We start from the raw sequence: 17,692 nt of genomic DNA, 5'->3' as shown, positions 1-17,692 counted from the left end.
AACAGAGATCAGCATAGCAGACATGGTGGCCCAGGTGACCAGTCCGTCTGGTCAGGTCCAGGAAGCTGTTAACCCTGTGTGTGTGTGTGTTAACAGAGATCAGCATAGCAGACATGGTGGGTCAGGTGACCAGTCCGTCTGGTCAGGTCCAGGAAGCTGTTAACCCTGTGTGTATTAACAGAGATCAGCATAGCAGACATGGTGGCCCAGGTGACCAGTCCGTCTGGTCAGGTCCAGGAAGCTGTTAACCCTGTGTGTGTTAACAGAGATCAGCATAGCAGACATGGAGGCCCAGGTGACCAGTCCGTCTGGTCAGGTCCAGGAAGCTGTTAACCCTGTGTGTATTAACAGAGATCAGCATAGCAGACATGGTGGGTCAGGTGACCAGTCCGTCTGGTCAGGTCCAGGAAGCTGTTAACCCTGTGTGTGTGTGTGTGTGTGTGTTAACAGAGATCAGCATAGCGGACATGGTGGGTCAGGTGACCAGTCCGTCTGGTCAGGTCCAGGAAGCTGTTAACCCTGTGTGTGTGTTAACAGAGATCAGCATAGCGGACATGGTGGGTCAGGTGACCAGTCCGTCTGGTCAGGTCCAGGAAGCTGTTAACCCTGTGTGTGTTAACAGAGATCAGCATAGCAGACATGGTGGGTCAGGTGACCAGTCCGTCTGGTCAGGTCCAGGAAGCTGTTAACCCTGTGTGTGTGTGTTAACAGAGATCAGCATAGCAGACATGGTGGGTCAGGTGACCAGTCCGTCTGGTCAGGTCCAGGAAGCTGTTAACCCTGTGTGTGTTAACAGAGATCAGCATAGCAGACATGGTGGCCCAGGTGACCAGTCCGTCTGGTCAGGTCCAGGAAGCTGTTAACCCTGTGTGTGTGTGTTAACAGAGATCAGCATAGCAGACATGGTGGGTCAGGTGACCAGTCCGTCTGGTCAGGTCCAGGAAGCTGTTAACCCTGTGTGTGTGTGTTAACAGAGATCAGCATAGCAGACATGGTGGGTCAGGTGACCAGTCCGTTTGGTCAGGTCCAGGAAGCTGTTAACCCTGTGTGTGTGTGTGTGTGTGTGTTAACAGAGATCAGCATAGCAGACATGGTGGGTCAGGTGACCAGTCCGTCTGGTCAGGTCCAGGAAGCTGTTAACCCTGTGTGTGTGTTAACAGAGATCAGCATAGCAGACATGGTGGGTCAGGTGACCAGTCCGTCTGGTCAGGTCCAGGAAGCTGTTAACCCTGTGTGTGTGTTAACAGAGATCAGCATAGCAGACATGGTGGGTCAGGTGACCAGTCCGTCTGGTCAGGTCCAGGAAGCTGTTAACCCTGTGTGTGTGTGTGTGTGTTAACAGAGATCAGCATAGCAGACATGGTGGGTCAGGTGACCAGTCCGTCTGGTCAGGTCCAGGAAGCTGTTAACCCTGTGTGTGTGTTAACAGAGATCAGCATAGCAGACATGGAGGCCCAGGTGACCAGTCCGTCTGGTCAGGTCCAGGAAGCTGTTAACCCTGTGTGTGTGTGTGTGTTAACAGAGATCAGCATAGCAGACATGGTGGGTCAGGTGACCAGTCCGTCTGGTCAGGTCCAGGAAGCTGTTAACCCTGTGTGTGTTAACAGAGATCAGCATAGCAGACATGGTGGCCCAGGTGACCAGTCCGTCTGGTCAGGTCCAGGAAGCTGTTAACCCTGTGTGTGTGTTAACAGAGATCAGCATAGCAGACATGGTGGGTCAGGTGACCAGTCCGTCTGGTCAGGTCCAGGAAGCTGTTAACCCTGTGTGTGTTAACAGAGATCAGCATAGCAGACATGGTGGCCCAGGTGACCAGTCCGTCTGGTCAGGTCCAGGAAGCTGTTAACCCTGTGTGTGTGTTAACAGAGATCAGCATAGCAGAATGGTGGGTCAGGTGACCAGTCCGTCTGGTCAGGTCCAGGAAGCTGTTAACCCTGTGTGTGTTAACAGAGATCAGCATAGCAGACATGGTGGCCCAGGTGACCAGTCCGTCTGGTCAGGTCCAGGAAGCTGTTAACCCTGTGTGTGTGTTAACAGAGATCAGCATAGCAGACATGGTGGGTCAGGTGACCAGTCCGTCTGGTCAGGTCCAGGAAGCTGTTAACCCTGTGTGTGTTAACAGAGATCAGCATAGCAGACATGGTGGCCCAGGTGACCAGTCCGTCTGGTCAGGTCCAGGAAGCTGTTAACCCTGTGTGTGTGTTAACAGAGATCAGCATAGCAGAATGGTGGGTCAGGTGACCAGTCCGTCTGGTCAGGTCCAGGAAGCTGTTAACCCTGTATCTATTAACAGAGATCAGCATAGCAGACATGGAGGCCCAGGTGACCAGTCCGTCTGGTCAGGTCCAGGAAGCTGTTAACCCTGTGTGTGTGTGTGTGTTAACAGAGATCAGCATAGCAGACATGGTGGGTCAGGTGACCAGTCCGTCTGGTCAGGTCCAGGAAGCTGTTAACCCTGTGTGTGTTAACAGAGATCAGCATAGCAGACATGGTGGGTCAGGTGACCAGTCCGTCTGGTCAGGTCCAGGAAGCTGTTAACCCTGTGTGTGTGTTAACAGAGATCAGCATAGCAGACATGGTGGCCCAGGTGACCAGTCCGTCTGGTCAGGTCCAGGAAGCTGTTAACCCTGTGTGTGTGTTAACAGAGATCAGCATAGCAGACATGGTGGCCCAGGTGACCAGTCCGTCTGGTCAGGTCCAGGAAGCTGTTAACCCTGTGTGTGTGTTAACAGAGATCAGCATAGCAGACATGGTGGCCCAGGTGACCAGTCCGTCTGGTCAGGTCCAGGAAGCTGTTAACCCTGTGTGTGTGTTAACAGAGATCAGCATAGCAGACATGGTGGGTCAGGTGACCAGTCCGTCTGGTCAGGTCCAGGAAGCTGTTAACCCTGTGTGTGTGTTAACAGAGATCAGCATAGCAGACATGGTGGGTCAGGTGACCAGTCCGTCTGGTCAGGTCCAGGAAGCTGTTAACCCTGTGTGTGTGTGTGTGTTAACAGAGATCAGCATAGCAGACATGGTGGGTCAGGTGACCAGTCCGTCTGGTCAGGTCCAGGAAGCTGTTAACCCTGTGTGTGTGTGTGTGTTAACAGAGATCAGCATAGCGGACATGGTGGGTCAGGTGACCAGTCCGCCTGGTCAGGTCCAGGAAGCTGTTAACCCTGTGTGTGTGTTAACAGAGATCAGCATAGCAGACATGGTGGGTCAGGTGACCAGTCCGTCTGGTCAGGTCCAGGAAGCTGTTAACCCTGTGTGTGTGTGTTAACAGAGATCAGCATAGCAGACATGGTGGCCCAGGTGACCAGTCCGTCTGGTCAGGTCCAGGAAGCTGTTAACCCTGTGTGTGTGTGTTAACAGAGATCAGCATAGCAGACATGGTGGGTCAGGTGACCAGTCCGTCTGGTCAGGTCCAGGAAGCTGTTAACCCTGTGTGTGTGTTAACAGAGATCAGCATAGCAGACATGGTGGGTCAGGTGACCAGTCCGTCTGGTCAGGTCCAGGAAGCTGTTAACCCTGTGTGTGTGTGTTAACAGAGATCAGCATAGCAGACATGGTGGTTCAGGTGACCAGTCCGTCTGGTCAGGTCCAGGAAGCTGTTAACCCTGTGTGTGTGTGTTAACAGAGATCAGCATAGCAGACATGGTGGCCCAGGTGACCAGTCCGTCTGGTCAGGTCCAGGAAGCTGTTAACCCTGTGTGTGTGTTAACAGAGATCAGCATAGCAGACATGGTGGGTCAGGTGACCAGTCCGTCTGGTCAGGTCCAGGAAGCTGTTAACCCTGTGTGTGTGTGTGTTAACAGAGATCAGCATAGCAGACATGGTGGCCCAGGTGACCAGTCCGTCTGGTCAGGTCCAGGAAGCTGTTAACCCTGTGTGTGTGTGTTAACAGAGATCAGCATAGCAGACATGGTGGGTCAGGTGACCAGTCCGTCTGGTCAGGTCCAGGAAGCTGTTAACCCTGTGTGTGTGTTAACAGAGATCAGCATAGCAGACATGGTGGGTCAGGTGACCAGTCCGTCTGGTCAGGTCCAGGAAGCTGTTAACCCTGTGTGTGTGTGTTAACAGAGATCAGCATAGCAGACATGGTGGTTCAGGTGACCAGTCCGTCTGGTCAGGTCCAGGAAGCTGTTAACCCTGTGTGTGTTAACAGAGATCAGCATAGCGGACATGGTGGGTCAGTTGACCAGTCCGTCTGGTCAGGTCCAGGAAGCTGTTAACCCTGTGTGTGTTAACAGAGATCAGCATAGCAGACATGGTGGGTCAGGTGACCAGTCCGTCTGGTCAGGTCCAGGAAGCTGTTAACCCTGTGTTAACAGAGATCAGCATAGCGGACATGGTGGGTCAGGTGACCAGTCCGTCTGGTCAGGTCCAGGAAGCTGTTAACCCTGTGTGTGTGTGTGTTAACAGAGATCAGCATAGCAGACATGGTGGGTCAGGTGACCAGTCCGTCTGGTCAGGTCCAGGAAGCTGTTAACCCTGTGTGTGTGTTAACAGAGATCAGCATAGCAGACATGGAGGCCCAGGTGACCAGTCCGTCTGGTCAGGTCCAGGAAGCTGTTAACCCTGTGTGTGTGTGTTAACAGAGATCAGCATAGCAGACATGGTGGCCCAGGTGACCAGTCCGTCTGGTCAGGTCCAGGAAGCTGTTAACCCTGTGTGTGTGTTAACAGAGATCAGCATAGCAGACATGGTGGGTCAGGTGACCAGTCCGTCTGGTCAGGTCCAGGAAGCTGTTAACCCTGTGTGTGTGTGTGTTAACAGAGATCAGCATAGCAGACATGGTGGCCCAGGTGACCAGTCCGTCTGGTCAGGTCCAGGAAGCTGTTAACCCTGTGTGTGTGTTAACAGAGATCAGCATAGCAGACATGGTGGGTCAGGTGACCAGTCCGTCTGGTCAGGTCCAGGAAGCTGTTAACCCTGTGTGTGTGTTAACAGAGATCAGCATAGCAGACATGGTGGGTCAGGTGACCAGTCCGTCTGGTCAGGTCCAGGAAGCTGTTAACCCTGTGTGTGTGTGTTAACAGAGATCAGCATAGCGGACATGGTGGGTCAGGTGACCAGTCCGTCTGGTCAGGTCCAGGAAGCTGTTAACCCTGTGTGTGTGTGTTAACAGAGATCAGCATAGCAGACATGGTGGGTCAGGTGACCAGTCCGTCTGGTCAGGTCCAGGAAGCTGTTAACCCTGTGTGTGTGTGTTAACAGAGATCAGCATAGCAGACATGGTGGGTCAGGTGACCAGTCCGTCTGGTCAGGTCCAGGAAGCTGTTAACCCTGTGTGTGTGTTAACAGAGATCAGCATAGCAGACATGGTGGCCCAGGTGACCAGTCCGTCTGGTCAGGTCCAGGAAGCTGTTAACCCTGTGTGTGTGTTAACAGAGATCAGCATAGCAGACATGGTGGGTCAGGTGACCAGTCCGTCTGGTCAGGTCCAGGAAGCTGTTAACCCTGTGTGTGTGTTAACAGAGATCAGCATAGCAGACATGGTGGGTCAGGTGACCAGTCCGTCTGGTCAGGTCCAGGAAGCTGTTAACCCTGTGTGTGTGTTAACAGAGATCAGCATAGCAGACATGGTGGGTCAGGTGACCAGTCCGTCTGGTCAGGTCCAGGAAGCTGTTAACCCTGTGTGTGTGTTAACAGAGATCAGCATAGCAGACATGGTGGGTCAGGTGACCAGTCCGTCTGGTCAGGTCCAGGAAGCTGTTAACCCTGTGTGTGTGTGTGTTAACAGAGATCAGCATAGCAGACATGGTGGCCCAGGTGACCAGTCCGTCTGGTCAGGTCCAGGAAGCTGTTAACCCTGTGTGTGTGTGTGTTAACAGAGATCAGCATAGCAGACATGGTGGGTCAGGTGACCAGTCCGTCTGGTCAGGTCCAGGAAGCTGTTAACCCTGTGTGTGTGTTAACAGAGATCAGCATAGCAGACATGGTGGGTCAGGTGACCAGTCCGTCTGGTCAGGTCCAGGAAGCTGTTAACCCTGTGTGTGTGTTAACAGAGATCAGCATAGCAGACATGGTGGCCCAGGTGACCAGTCCGTCTGGTCAGGTCCAGGAAGCTGTTAACCCTGTGTGTGTGTTAACAGAGATCAGCATAGCAGACATGGTGGGTCAGGTGACCAGTCCGTCTGGTCAGGTCCAGGAAGCTGTTAACCCTGTGTGTGTGTTAACAGAGATCAGCATAGCAGACATGGTGGGTCAGGTGACCAGTCCGTCTGGTCAGGTCCAGGAAGCTGTTAACCCTGTGTGTGTGTGTTAACAGAGATCAGCATAGCAGACATGGTGGGTCAGGTGACCAGTCCGTCTGGTCAGGTCCAGGAAGCTGTTAACCCTGTGTGTATTAACAGAGATCAGCATAGCAGACATGGAGGCCCAGGTGACCAGTCCGTCTAGTCTGGTCCAGGAAGCTGTTAACCCTGTGTGTGTGTTAACAGAGATCAGCATAGCAGACATGGTGGGTCAGGTGACCAGTCCGTCTGGTCAGGTCCAGGAAGCTGTTAACCCTGTGTGTGTTAACAGAGATCAGCATAGCAGACATGGTGGGTCAGGTGACCAGTCCGTCTGGTCAGGTCCAGGAAGCTGTTAACCCTGTGTGTGTTAACAGAAATCAGCATAGCAGACATGGTGGGTCAGGTGACCAGTCCGTCTGGTCAGGTCCAGGAAGCTGTTAACCCTGTGTGTGTGTGTTAACAGAGATCAGCATAGCAGACATGGTGGGTCAGGTGACCAGTCCGTCTGGTCAGGTCCAGGAAGCTGTTAACCCTGTGTGTGTGTGTTAACAGAGATCAGCATAGCAGACATGGTGGGTCAGGTGACCAGTCCGTCTGGTCAGGTCCAGGAAGCTGTTAACCCTGTGTGTGTTAACAGAGATCAGCATAGCAGACATGGTGGGTCAGGTGACCAGTCCGTCTGGTCAGGTCCAGGAAGCTGTTAACCCTGTGTGTGTTAACAGAGATCAGCATAGCAGACATGGTGGCCCAGGTGACCAGTCCGTCTGGTCAGGTCCAGGAAGCTGTTAACCCTGTGTGTGTGTTAACAGAGATCAGCATAGCAGACATGGTGGGTCAGGTGACCAGTCCGTCTGGTCAGGTCCAGGAAGCTGTTAACCCTGTGTGTGTGTTAACAGAGATCAGCATAGCAGACATGGTGGGTCAGGTGACCAGTCCGTCTGGTCAGGTCCAGGAAGCTGTTAACCCTGTGTGTGTGTTAACAGAGATCAGCATAGCAGACATGGTGGGTCAGGTGACCAGTCCGTCTGGTCAGGTCCAGGAAGCTGTTAACCCTGTGTGTGTTAACAGAAATCAGCATAGCAGACATGGTGGGTCAGGTGACCAGTCCGTCTGGTCAGGTCCAGGAAGCTGTTAACCCTGTGTGTGTGTTAACAGAGATCAGCATAGCAGACATGGTGGGTCAGGTGACCAGTCCGTCTGGTCAGGTTCAGGAAGCTGTTAACCCTGTGTGTGTTAACAGAGATCAGCATAGCAGACATGGTGGGTCAGGTGACCAGTCCGTCTGGTCAGGTCCAGGAAGCTGTTAACCCTGTGTGTGTGTGTTAACAGAGATCAGCATAGCAGACATGGTGGGTCAGGTGACCAGTCCGTCTGGTCAGGTCCAGGAAGCTGTTAACCCTGTGTGTGGTGTGTGTTAACAGAGATCAGCATAGCAGACATGGTGGGTCAGGTGACCAGTCCGTCTGGTCAGGTCCAGGAAGCTGTTAACCCTGTGTGTGTGTGTTAACAGAGATCAGCATAGCAGACATGGTGGGTCAGGTGACCAGTCCGTCTGGTCAGGTCCAGGAAGCTGTTAACCCTGTGTGTGTGTGTGTGTTAACAGAGATCAGCATAGCAGACATGGTGGGTCAGGTGACCAGTCCGTCTGGTCAGGTCCAGGAAGCTGTTAACCCTGTGTGTGTGTGTGTGTTAACAGAGATCAGCATAGCAGACATGGTGGGTCAGGTGACCAGTCCGTCTGGTCAGGTCCAGGAAGCTGTTAACCCTGTGTGTGTTAACAGAGATCAGCATAGCAGACATGGTGGGTCAGGTGACCAGTCCGTCTGGTCAGGTCCAGGAAGCTGTTAACCCTGTGTGTGTGTTAACAGAGATCAGCATAGCAGACATGGTGGCCCAGGTGACCAGTCCGTCTGGTCAGGTCCAGGAAGCTGTTAACCCTGTGTGTGTGTTAACAGAGATCAGCATAGCAGACATGGTGGGTCAGGTGACCAGTCCGTCTGGTCAGGTCCAGGAAGCTGTTAACCCTGTGTGTGTGTGTTAACAGAGATCAGCATAGCAGACATGGTGGGTCAGGTGACCAGTCCGTCTGGTCAGGTCCAGGAAGCTGTTAACCCTGTGTGTGTTAACAGAGATCAGCATAGCAGACATGGTGGGTCAGGTGACCAGTCCGTCTGGTCAGGTCCAGGAAGCTGTTAACCCTGTGTGTGTTAACAGAGATCAGCATAGCAGACATGGTGGCCCAGGTGACCAGTCCGTCTGGTCAGGTCCAGGAAGCTGTTAACCCTGTGTGTGTGTTAACAGAGATCAGCATAGCAGACATGGTGGGTCAGGTGACCAGTCCGTCTGGTCAGGTCCAGGAAGCTGTTAACCCTGTGTGTGTGTTAACAGAGATCAGCATAGCAGACATGGTGGCCCAGGTGACCAGTCCGTCTGGTCAGGTCCAGGAAGCTGTTAACCCTGTGTGTGTGTTAACAGAGATCAGCATAGCAGACATGGTGGGTCAGGTGACCAGTCCGTCTGGTCAGGTCCAGGAAGCTGTTAACCCTGTGTGTATTAACAGAGATCAGCATAGCAGACATGGTGGGTCAGGTGACCAGTCCGTCTGGTCAGGTCCAGGAAGCTGTTAACCCTGTGTGTGTTAACAGAGATCAGCATAGCAGACATGGTGGGTCAGGTGACCAGTCCGTCTGGTCAGGTCCAGGAAGCTGTTAACCCTGTGTGTGTTAACAGAGATCAGCATAGCAGACATGGTGGGTCAGGTGACCAGTCCGTCTCGTCAGGTCCAGGAAGCTGTTAACCCTGTGTGTGTGTGTTAACAGAGATCAGCATAGCAGACATGGTGGGTCAGGTGACCAGTCCGTCTGGTCAGGTCCAGGAAGCTGTTAACCCTGTGTGTGTGTGTTAACAGAGATCAGCATAGCAGACATGGTGGGTCAGGTGACCAGTCCGTCTGGTCAGGTCCAGGAAGCTGTTAACCCTGTGTGTGTGTGTGTTAACAGAGATCAGCATAGCAGACATGGTGGCCCAGGTGACCAGTCCGTCTGGTCAGGTCCAGGAAGCTGTTAACCCTGTGTGTGTGTTAACAGAGATCAGCATAGCAGACATGGTGGGTCAGGTGACCAGTCCGTCTGGTCAGGTCCAGGAAGCTGTTAACCCTGTGTGTATTAACAGAGATCAGCATAGCAGACATGGTGGGTCAGGTGACCAGTCCGTCTGGTCAGGTCCAGGAAGCTGTTAACCCTGTGTGTGTGTGTGTTAACAGAGATCAGCATAGCGGACATGGTGGGTCAGGTGACCAGTCCGTCTGGTCAGGTCCAGGAAGCTGTTAACCCTGTGTGTGTGTGTTAACAGAGATCAGCATAGCAGACATGGTGGGTCAGGTGACCAGTCCGTCTGGTCAGGTCCAGGAAGCTGTTAACCCTGTGTGTGTGTTAACAGAGATCAGCATAGCGGACATGGTGGGTCAGGTGACCAGTCCGTCTGGTCAGGTCCAGGAAGCTGTTAACCCTGTGTGTGTTAACAGAGATCAGCATAGCAGACATGGTGGGTCAGGTGACCAGTCCGTCTGGTCAGGTCCAGGAAGCTGTTAACCCTGTGTGTGTGTGTTAACAGAGATCAGCATAGCAGACATGGTGGGTCAGGTGACCAGTCCGTCTGGTCAGGTCCAGGAAGCTGTTAACCCTGTGTGTGTGTTAACAGAGATCAGCATAGCAGACATGGTGGGTCAGGTGACCAGTCCGTCTGGTCAGGTCCAGGAAGCTGTTAACCCTGTGTGTGTGTGTGTTAACAGAGATCAGCATAGCAGACATGGTGGCCCAGGTGACCAGTCCGTCTGGTCAGGTCCAGGAAGCTGTTAACCCTGTGTGTGTGTTAACAGAGATCAGCATAGCAGACATGGTGGGTCAGGTGACCAGTCCGTCTGGTCAGGTCCAGGAAGCTGTTAACCCTGTGTGTATTAACAGAGATCAGCATAGCAGACATGGTGGGTCAGGTGACCAGTCCGTCTGGTCAGGTCCAGGAAGCTGTTAACCCTGTGTGTGTTAACAGAGATCAGCATAGCAGACATGGTGGGTCAGGTGACCAGTCCGTCTGGTCAGGTCCAGGAAGCTGTTAACCCTGTGTGTGTTAACAGAGATCAGCATAGCAGACATGGTGGCCCAGGTGACCAGTCCGTCTGGTCAGGTCCAGGAAGCTGTTAACCCTGTGTGTGTGTTAACAGAGATCAGCATAGCAGACATGGTGGGTCAGGTGACCAGTCCGTCTGGTCAGGTCCAGGAAGCTGTTAACCCTGTGTGTGTGTTAACAGAGATCAGCATAGCAGACATGGTGGGTCAGGTGACCAGTCCGTCTGGTCAGGTCCAGGAAGCTGTTAACCCTGTGTGTGTGTGTGTTAACAGAGATCAGCATAGCAGACATGGTGGCCCAGGTGACCAGTCCGTCTGGTCAGGTCCAGGAAGCTGTTAACCCTGTGTGTGTGTTAACAGAGATCAGCATAGCAGACATGGTGGGTCAGGTGACCAGTCCGTCTGGTCAGGTCCAGGAAGCTGTTAACCCTGTGTGTATTAACAGAGATCAGCATAGCAGACATGGTGGGTCAGGTGACCAGTCCGTCTGGTCAGGTCCAGGAAGCTGTTAACCCTGTGTGTGTGTGTGTTAACAGAGATCAGCATAGCGGACATGGTGGGTCAGGTGACCAGTCCGTCTGGTCAGGTCCAGGAAGCTGTTAACCCTGTGTGTGTGTGTTAACAGAGATCAGCATAGCAGACATGGTGGGTCAGGTGACCAGTCCGTCTGGTCAGGTCCAGGAAGCTGTTAACCCTGTGTGTGTGTTAACAGAGATCAGCATAGCGGACATGGTGGCCCAGGTGACCAGTCCGTCTGGTCAGGTCCAGGAAGCTGTTAACCCTGTGTGTGTGTGTTAACAGAGATCAGCATAGCAGACATGGTGGGTCAGGTGACCAGTCCGTCTGGTCAGGTCCAGGAAGCTGTTAACCCTGTGTGTGTGTTAACAGAGATCAGCATAGCAGACATGGTGGGTCAGGTGACCAGTCCGTCTGGTCAGGTCCAGGAAGCTGTTAACCCTGTGTGTGTGTGTTAACAGAGATCAGCATAGCAGACATGGTGGCCCAGGTGACCAGTCCGTCTGGTCAGGTCCAGGAAGCTGTTAACCCTGTGTGTATTAACAGAGATCAGCATAGCAGACATGGTGGGTCAGGTGACCAGTCCGTCTGGTCAGGTCCAGGAAGCTGTTAACCCTGTGTGTGTGTTAACAGAGATCAGCATAGCAGACATGGTGGCCCAGGTGACCAGTCCGTCTGGTCAGGTCCAGGAAGCTGTTAACCCTGTGTGTGTGTGTGTTAACAGAGATCAGCATAGCGGACATGGTGGGTCAGGTGACCAGTCCGTCTGGTCAGGTCCAGGAAGCTGTTAACCCTGTGTGTGTGTGTTAACAGAGATCAGCATAGCAGACATGGTGGGTCAGGTGACCAGTCCGTCTGGTCAGGTCCAGGAAGCTGTTAACCCTGTGTGTCTGTTAACAGAGATCAGCATAGCGGACATGGTGGCCCAGGTGACCAGTCCGTCTGGTCAGGTCCAGGAAGCTGTTAACCCTGTGTGTGTGTGTTAACAGAGATCAGCATAGCAGACATGGTGGGTCAGGTGACCAGTCCGTCTGGTCAGGTCCAGGAAGCTGTTAACCCTGTGTGTGTGTGTTAACAGAGATCAGCATAGCAGACATGGTGGCCCAGGTGACCAGTCCGTCTGGTCAGGTCCAGGAAGCTGTTAACCCTGTGTGTGTGTGTTAACAGAGATCAGCATAGCGGACATGGTGGCCCAGGTGACCAGTCCGTCTGGTCAGGTCCAGGAAGCTGTTAACCCTGTGTGTGTTAACAGAGATCAGCATAGCAGACATGGTGGGTCAGGTGACCAGTCCGTCTGGTCAGGTCCAGGAAGCTGTTAACCCTGTGTGTGTGTTAACAGAGATCAGCATAGCAGACATGGTGGCCCAGGTGACCAGTCCGTCTGGTCAGGTCCAGGAAGCTGTTAACCCTGTGTGTGTGTTAACAGAGATCAGCATAGCAGACATGGTGGGTCAGGTGACCAGTCCGTCTGGTCAGGTCCAGGAAGCTGTTAACCCTGTGTGTGTTAACAGAGATCAGCATAGCAGACATGGTGGGTCAGGTGACCAGTCCGTCTGGTCAGGTCCAGGAAGCTGTTAACCCTGTGTGTGTGTTAACAGAGATCAGCATAGCAGACATGGTGGGTCAGGTGACCAGTCCGTCTGGTCAGGTCCAGGAAGCTGTTAACCCTGTGTGTGTGTGTTAACAGAGATCAGCATAGCAGACATGGTGGGTCAGGTGACCAGTCCGTCTGGTCAGGTCCAGGAAGCTGTTAACCCTGTGTGTGTTAACAGAGATCAGCATAGCAGACATGGTGGGTCAGGTGACCAGTCCGTCTGGTCAGGTCCAGGAAGCTGTTAACCCTGTGTGTGTTAACAGAGATCAGCATAGCAGACATGGAGGCCCAGGTGACCAGTCCGTCTGGTCAGGTCCAGGAAGCTGTTAACCCTGTGTGTGTGTGTGTGTGTTAACAGAGATCAGCATAGCAGACATGGTGGGTCAGGTGACCAGTCCGTCTGGTCAGGTCCAGGAAGCTGTTAACCCTGTGTGTGTGTTAACAGAGATCAGCATAGCAGACATGGTGGGTCAGGTGACCAGTCCGTCTGGTCAGGTCCAGGAAGCTGTTAACCCTGTGTGTGTGTGTTAACAGAGATCAGCATAGCGGACATGGTGGGTCAGGTGACCAGTCCGTCTGGTCAGGTCCAGGAAGCTGTTAACCCTGTGTGTGTTAACAGAGATCAGCATAGCAGACATGGTGGGTCAGGTGACCAGTCCGTCTGGTCAGGTCCAGGAAGCTGTTAACCCTGTGTGTGTGTGTGTGTTAACAGAGATCAGCATAGTAGACATGGTGGCCCAGGTGACCAGTCCGTCTGGTCAGGTCCAGGAAGCTGTTAACCCTGTGTGTGTGTGTTAACAGAGATCAGCATAGCAGACATGGTGGCCCAGGTGACCAGTCCGTCTGGTCAGGTCCAGGAAGCTGTTAACCCTGTGTGTGTGTTAACAGAGATCAGCATAGCAGACATGGTGGCCCAGGTGACCAGTCCGTCTGGTCAGGTCCAGGAAGCTGTTAACCCTGTGTGTGTGTGTTAACAGAGATCAGCATAGCAGACATGGTGGCCCAGGTGACCAGTCCGTCTGGTCAGGTCCAGGAAGCTGTTAACCCTGTGTGTGTGTTAACAGAGATCAGCATAGCAGACATGGTGGGTCAGGTGACCAGTCCGTCTGGTCAGGTCCAGGAAGCTGTTAACCCTGTGTGTGTGTGTTAACAGAGATCAGCATAGCGGACATGGTGGGTCAGGTGACCAGTCCGTCTGGTCAGGTCCAGGAAGCTGTTAACCCTGTGTGTGTGTTAACAGAGATCAGCATAGCAGACATGGTGGGTCAGGTGACCAGTCCGTCTGGTCAGGTCCAGGAAGCTGTTAACCCTGTGTGTGTGTGTTAACAGAGATCAGCATAGCGGACATGGTGGGTCAGGTGACCAGTCCGTCTGGTCAGGTCCAGGAAGCTGTTAACCCTGTGTGTGTGTTAACAGAGATCAGCATAGCAGACATGGTGGATCAGGTGACCAGTCCGTCTGGTCAGGTCCAGGAAGCTGTTAACCCTGTGTGTGTGTGTTAACAGAGATCAGTATAGCGGACATGGTGGGTCAGGTGACCAGTCCGTCTGGTCAGGTCCAGGAAGCTGTTAACCCTGTGTGTGTGTTAACAGAGATCAGCATAGCAGACATGGTGGCCCAGGTGACCAGTCCGTCTGGTCAGGTCCAGGAAGCTGTTAACCCTGTGTGTGTGTTAACAGAGATCAGCATAGCAGACATGGTGGCCCAGGTGACCAGTCCGTCTGGTCAGGTCCAGGAAGCTGTTAACCCTGTGTGTATTAACAGAGATCAGCATAGCAGACATGGTGGGTCAGGTGACCAGTCCGTCTGGTCAGGTCCAGGAAGCTGTTAACCCTGTGTGTGTGTGTTAACAGAGATCAGCATAGCAGACATGGTGGGTCAGGTGACCAGTCCGTCTGGTCAGGTCCAGGAAGCTGTTAACCCTGTGTGTGTTAACAGAGATCAGCATAGCAGACATGGTGGGTCAGGTGACCAGTCCGTCTGGTCAGGTCCAGGAAGCTGTTAACCCTGTGTGTGTGTTAACAGAGATCAGCATAGCAGACATGGTGGGTCAGGTGACCAGTCCGTCTGGTCAGGTCCAGGAAGCTGTTAACCCTGTGTGTGTGTGTGTGTTAACAGAGATCAGCATAGTAGACATGGTGGGTCAGGTGACCAGTCCGTCTGGTCAGGTCCAGGAAGCTGTTAACCCTGTGTGTGTGTGTGTTAACAGAGATCAGCATAGTAGACATGGTGGGTCAGGTGACCAGTCCGTCTGGTCAGGTCCAGGAAGCTGTTAACCCTGTGTGTGTGTGTGTTAACAGAGATCAGCATAGCAGACATGGTGGGTCAGGTGACCAGTCCGTCTGGTCAGGTCCAGGAAGCTGTTAACCCTGTGTGTGTTAACAGAGATCAGCATAGCAGACATGGTGGGTCAGGTGACCAGTCCGTCTGGTCAGGTCCAGGAAGCTGTTAACCCTGTGTGTGTGTTAACAGAGATCAGCATAGTAGACATGGTGGGTCAGGTGACCAGTCCGTCTGGTCAGGTCCAGGAAGCTGTTAACCCTGTGTGTGTGTGTGTTAACAGAGATCAGCATAGTAGACATGGTGGGTCAGGTGACCAGTCCGTCTGGTCAGGTCCAGGAAGCTGTTAACCCTGTGTGTGTGTGTGTGTGTGTGTTAACAGAGATCAGCATAGCAGACATGGTGGGTCAGGTGACCAGTCCGTCTGGTCAGGTCCAGGAAGCTGTTAACCCTGTGTGTGTTAACAGAGATCAGCATAGCAGACATGGTGGGTCAGGTGACCAGTCCGTCTGGTCAGGTCCAGGAAGCTGTTAACCCTGTGTGTGTGTTAACAGAGATCAGCATAGCAGACATGGTGGGTCAGGTGACCAGTCCGTCTGGTCAGGTCCAGGAAGCTGTTAACCCTGTGTGTGTGTGTTAACAGAGATCAGCATAGCGGACATGGTGGGTCAGGTGACCAGTCCGTCTGGTCAGGTCCAGGAAGCTGTTAACCCTGTGTGTGTTAACAGAGATCAGCATAGCAGACATGGTGGGTCAGGTGACCAGTCCGTCTGGTCAGGTCCAGGAAGCTGTTAACCCTGTGTGTGTGTTAACAGAGATCAGCATAGCAGACATGGTGGGTCAGGTGACCAGTCCGTCTGGTCAGGTCCAGGAAGCTGTTAACCCTGTGTGTGTGTGTTAACAGAGATCAGCATAGCGGACATGGTGGGTCAGGTGACCAGTCCGTCTGGTCAGGTCCAGGAAGCTGTTAACCCTGTGTGTGTTAACAGAGATCAGCATAGCAGACATGGTGGGTCAGGTGACCAGTCCGTCTGGTCAGGTCCAGGAAGCTGTTAACCCTGTGTGTGTGTTAACAGAGATCAGCATAGCAGACATGGTGGGTCAGGTGACCAGTCCGTCTGGTCAGGTCCAGGAAGCTGTTAACCCTGTGTGTATTAACAGAGATCAGCATAGCGGACATGGTGGGTCAGGTGACCAGTCCGTCTGGTCAGGTCCAGGAAGCTGTTAACCCTGTGTGTGTGTGTTAACAGAGATCAGCATAGCGGACATGGTGGGTCAGGTGACCAGTCCGTCTGGTCAGGTCCAGGAAGCTGTTAACCCTGTGTGTGTGTTAACAGAGATCAGCATAGCAGACATGGTGGGTCAGGTGACCAGTCCGTCTGGTCAGGTCCAGGAAGCTGTTAACCCTGTGTGTGTGTGTTAACAGAGATCAGCATAGCAGACATGGTGGGTCAGGTGACCAGTCCGTCTGGTCAGGTCCAGGAAGCTGTTAACCCTGTGTGTGTGTGTTAACAGAGATCAGCATAGCGGACATGGTGGGTCAGGTGACCAGTCCGTCTGGTCAGGTCCAGGAAGCTGTTAACCCTGTGTGTGTTAACAGAGATCAGCATAGCAGACATGGTGGGTCAGGTGACCAGTCCGTCTGGTCAGGTCCAGGAAGCTGTTAACCCTGTGTGTGTGTTAACAGAGATCAGCATAGCGGACATGGTGGGTCAGGTGACCAGTCCGTCTGGTCAGGTCCAGGAAGCTGTTAACCCTGTGTGTATTAACAGAGATCAGCATAGCGGACATGGTGGGTCAGGTGACCAGTCCGTCTGGTCAGGTCCAGGAAGCTGTTAACCCTGTGTGTGTGTGTTAACAGAGATCAGCATAGCGGACATGGTGGGTCAGGTGACCAGTCCGTCTGGTCAGGTCCAGGAAGCTGTTAACCCTGTGTGTGTGTTAACAGAGATCAGCATAGCAGACATGGTGGGTCAGGTGACCAGTCCGTCTGGTCAGGTCCAGGAAGCTGTTAACCCTGTGTGTGTGTTAACAGAGATCAGCATAGCAGACATGGTGGGTCAGGTGACCAGTCCGTCTGGTCAGGTCCAGGAAGCTGTTAACCCTGTGGTGTGTGTGTTAACAGAGATCAGCATAGCAGACATGGTGGGTCAGGTGACCAGTCCGTCTGGTCAGGTCCAGGAAGCTGTTAACCCTGTGTGTGTGTGTTAACAGAGATCAGCATAGCAGACATGGTGGGTCAGGTGACCAGTCCGTCTGGTCAGGTCCAGGAAGCTGTTAACCCTGTGTGTGTGTTAACAGAGATCAGCATAGCAGACATGGTGGGCCAGGTGACCAGTCCGTCTGGTCAGGTCCAGGAAGCTGTTAACCCTGTGTGTGTGTGTTAACAGAGATCAGCATAGCGGACATGGTGGGTCAGGTGACCAGTCCGTCTGGTCAGGTCCAGGAAGCTGTTAACCCTGTGTGTGTGTTAACAGAGATCAGCATAGCAGACATGGTGGGTCAGGTGACCAGTCCGTCTGGTCAGGTCCAGGAAGCTGTTAACCCTGTGTGTGTGTGTTAACAGAGATCAGCATAGCGGACATGGTGGGTCAGGTGACCAGTCCGTCTGGTCAGGTCCAGGAAGCTGTTAACCCTGTGTGTGTTAACAGAGATCAGCATAGCAGACATGGTGGGTCAGGTGACCAGTCCGTCTGGTCAGGTCCAGGAAGCTGTTAACCCTGTGTGTGTGTGTTAACAGAGATCAGCATAGCGGACATGGTGGGTCAGGTGACCAGTCCGTCTGGTCAGGTCCAGGAAGCTGTTAACCCTGTGTGTGTTAACAGAGATCAGCATAGCGGACATGGTGGGTCAGGTGACCAGTCCGTCTGGTCAGGTCCAGGAAGCTGTTAACCCTGTGTGTGTGTTAACAGAGATCAGCATAGCAGACATGGTGGGTCAGGTGACCAGTCCGT

The 17,692-nt window shown here is 53.1% G+C and overlaps 1 protein-coding gene across 1 annotated transcript in view; it reads left to right on the top strand.

Annotated features, from left to right (window-relative positions):
• Positions 1–17,692, top strand: part of LOC129829423 (filamin-A-like) — a 313,184-nt gene that overhangs the window by 161,983 nt on the left and 133,509 nt on the right. The window lies entirely within an intron of this gene.

The sequence above is a fragment of the Salvelinus fontinalis genome, chromosome 31 (assembly GCF_029448725.1).
Source record: "Salvelinus fontinalis isolate EN_2023a chromosome 31, ASM2944872v1, whole genome shotgun sequence".
NCBI classification, from domain to species: Eukaryota; Metazoa; Chordata; class Actinopteri; order Salmoniformes; family Salmonidae; genus Salvelinus; species Salvelinus fontinalis.
The sequence above is the reverse complement of the archived record's forward strand: the minus strand, read 5'-3'. Positions and strand labels throughout refer to the sequence as shown.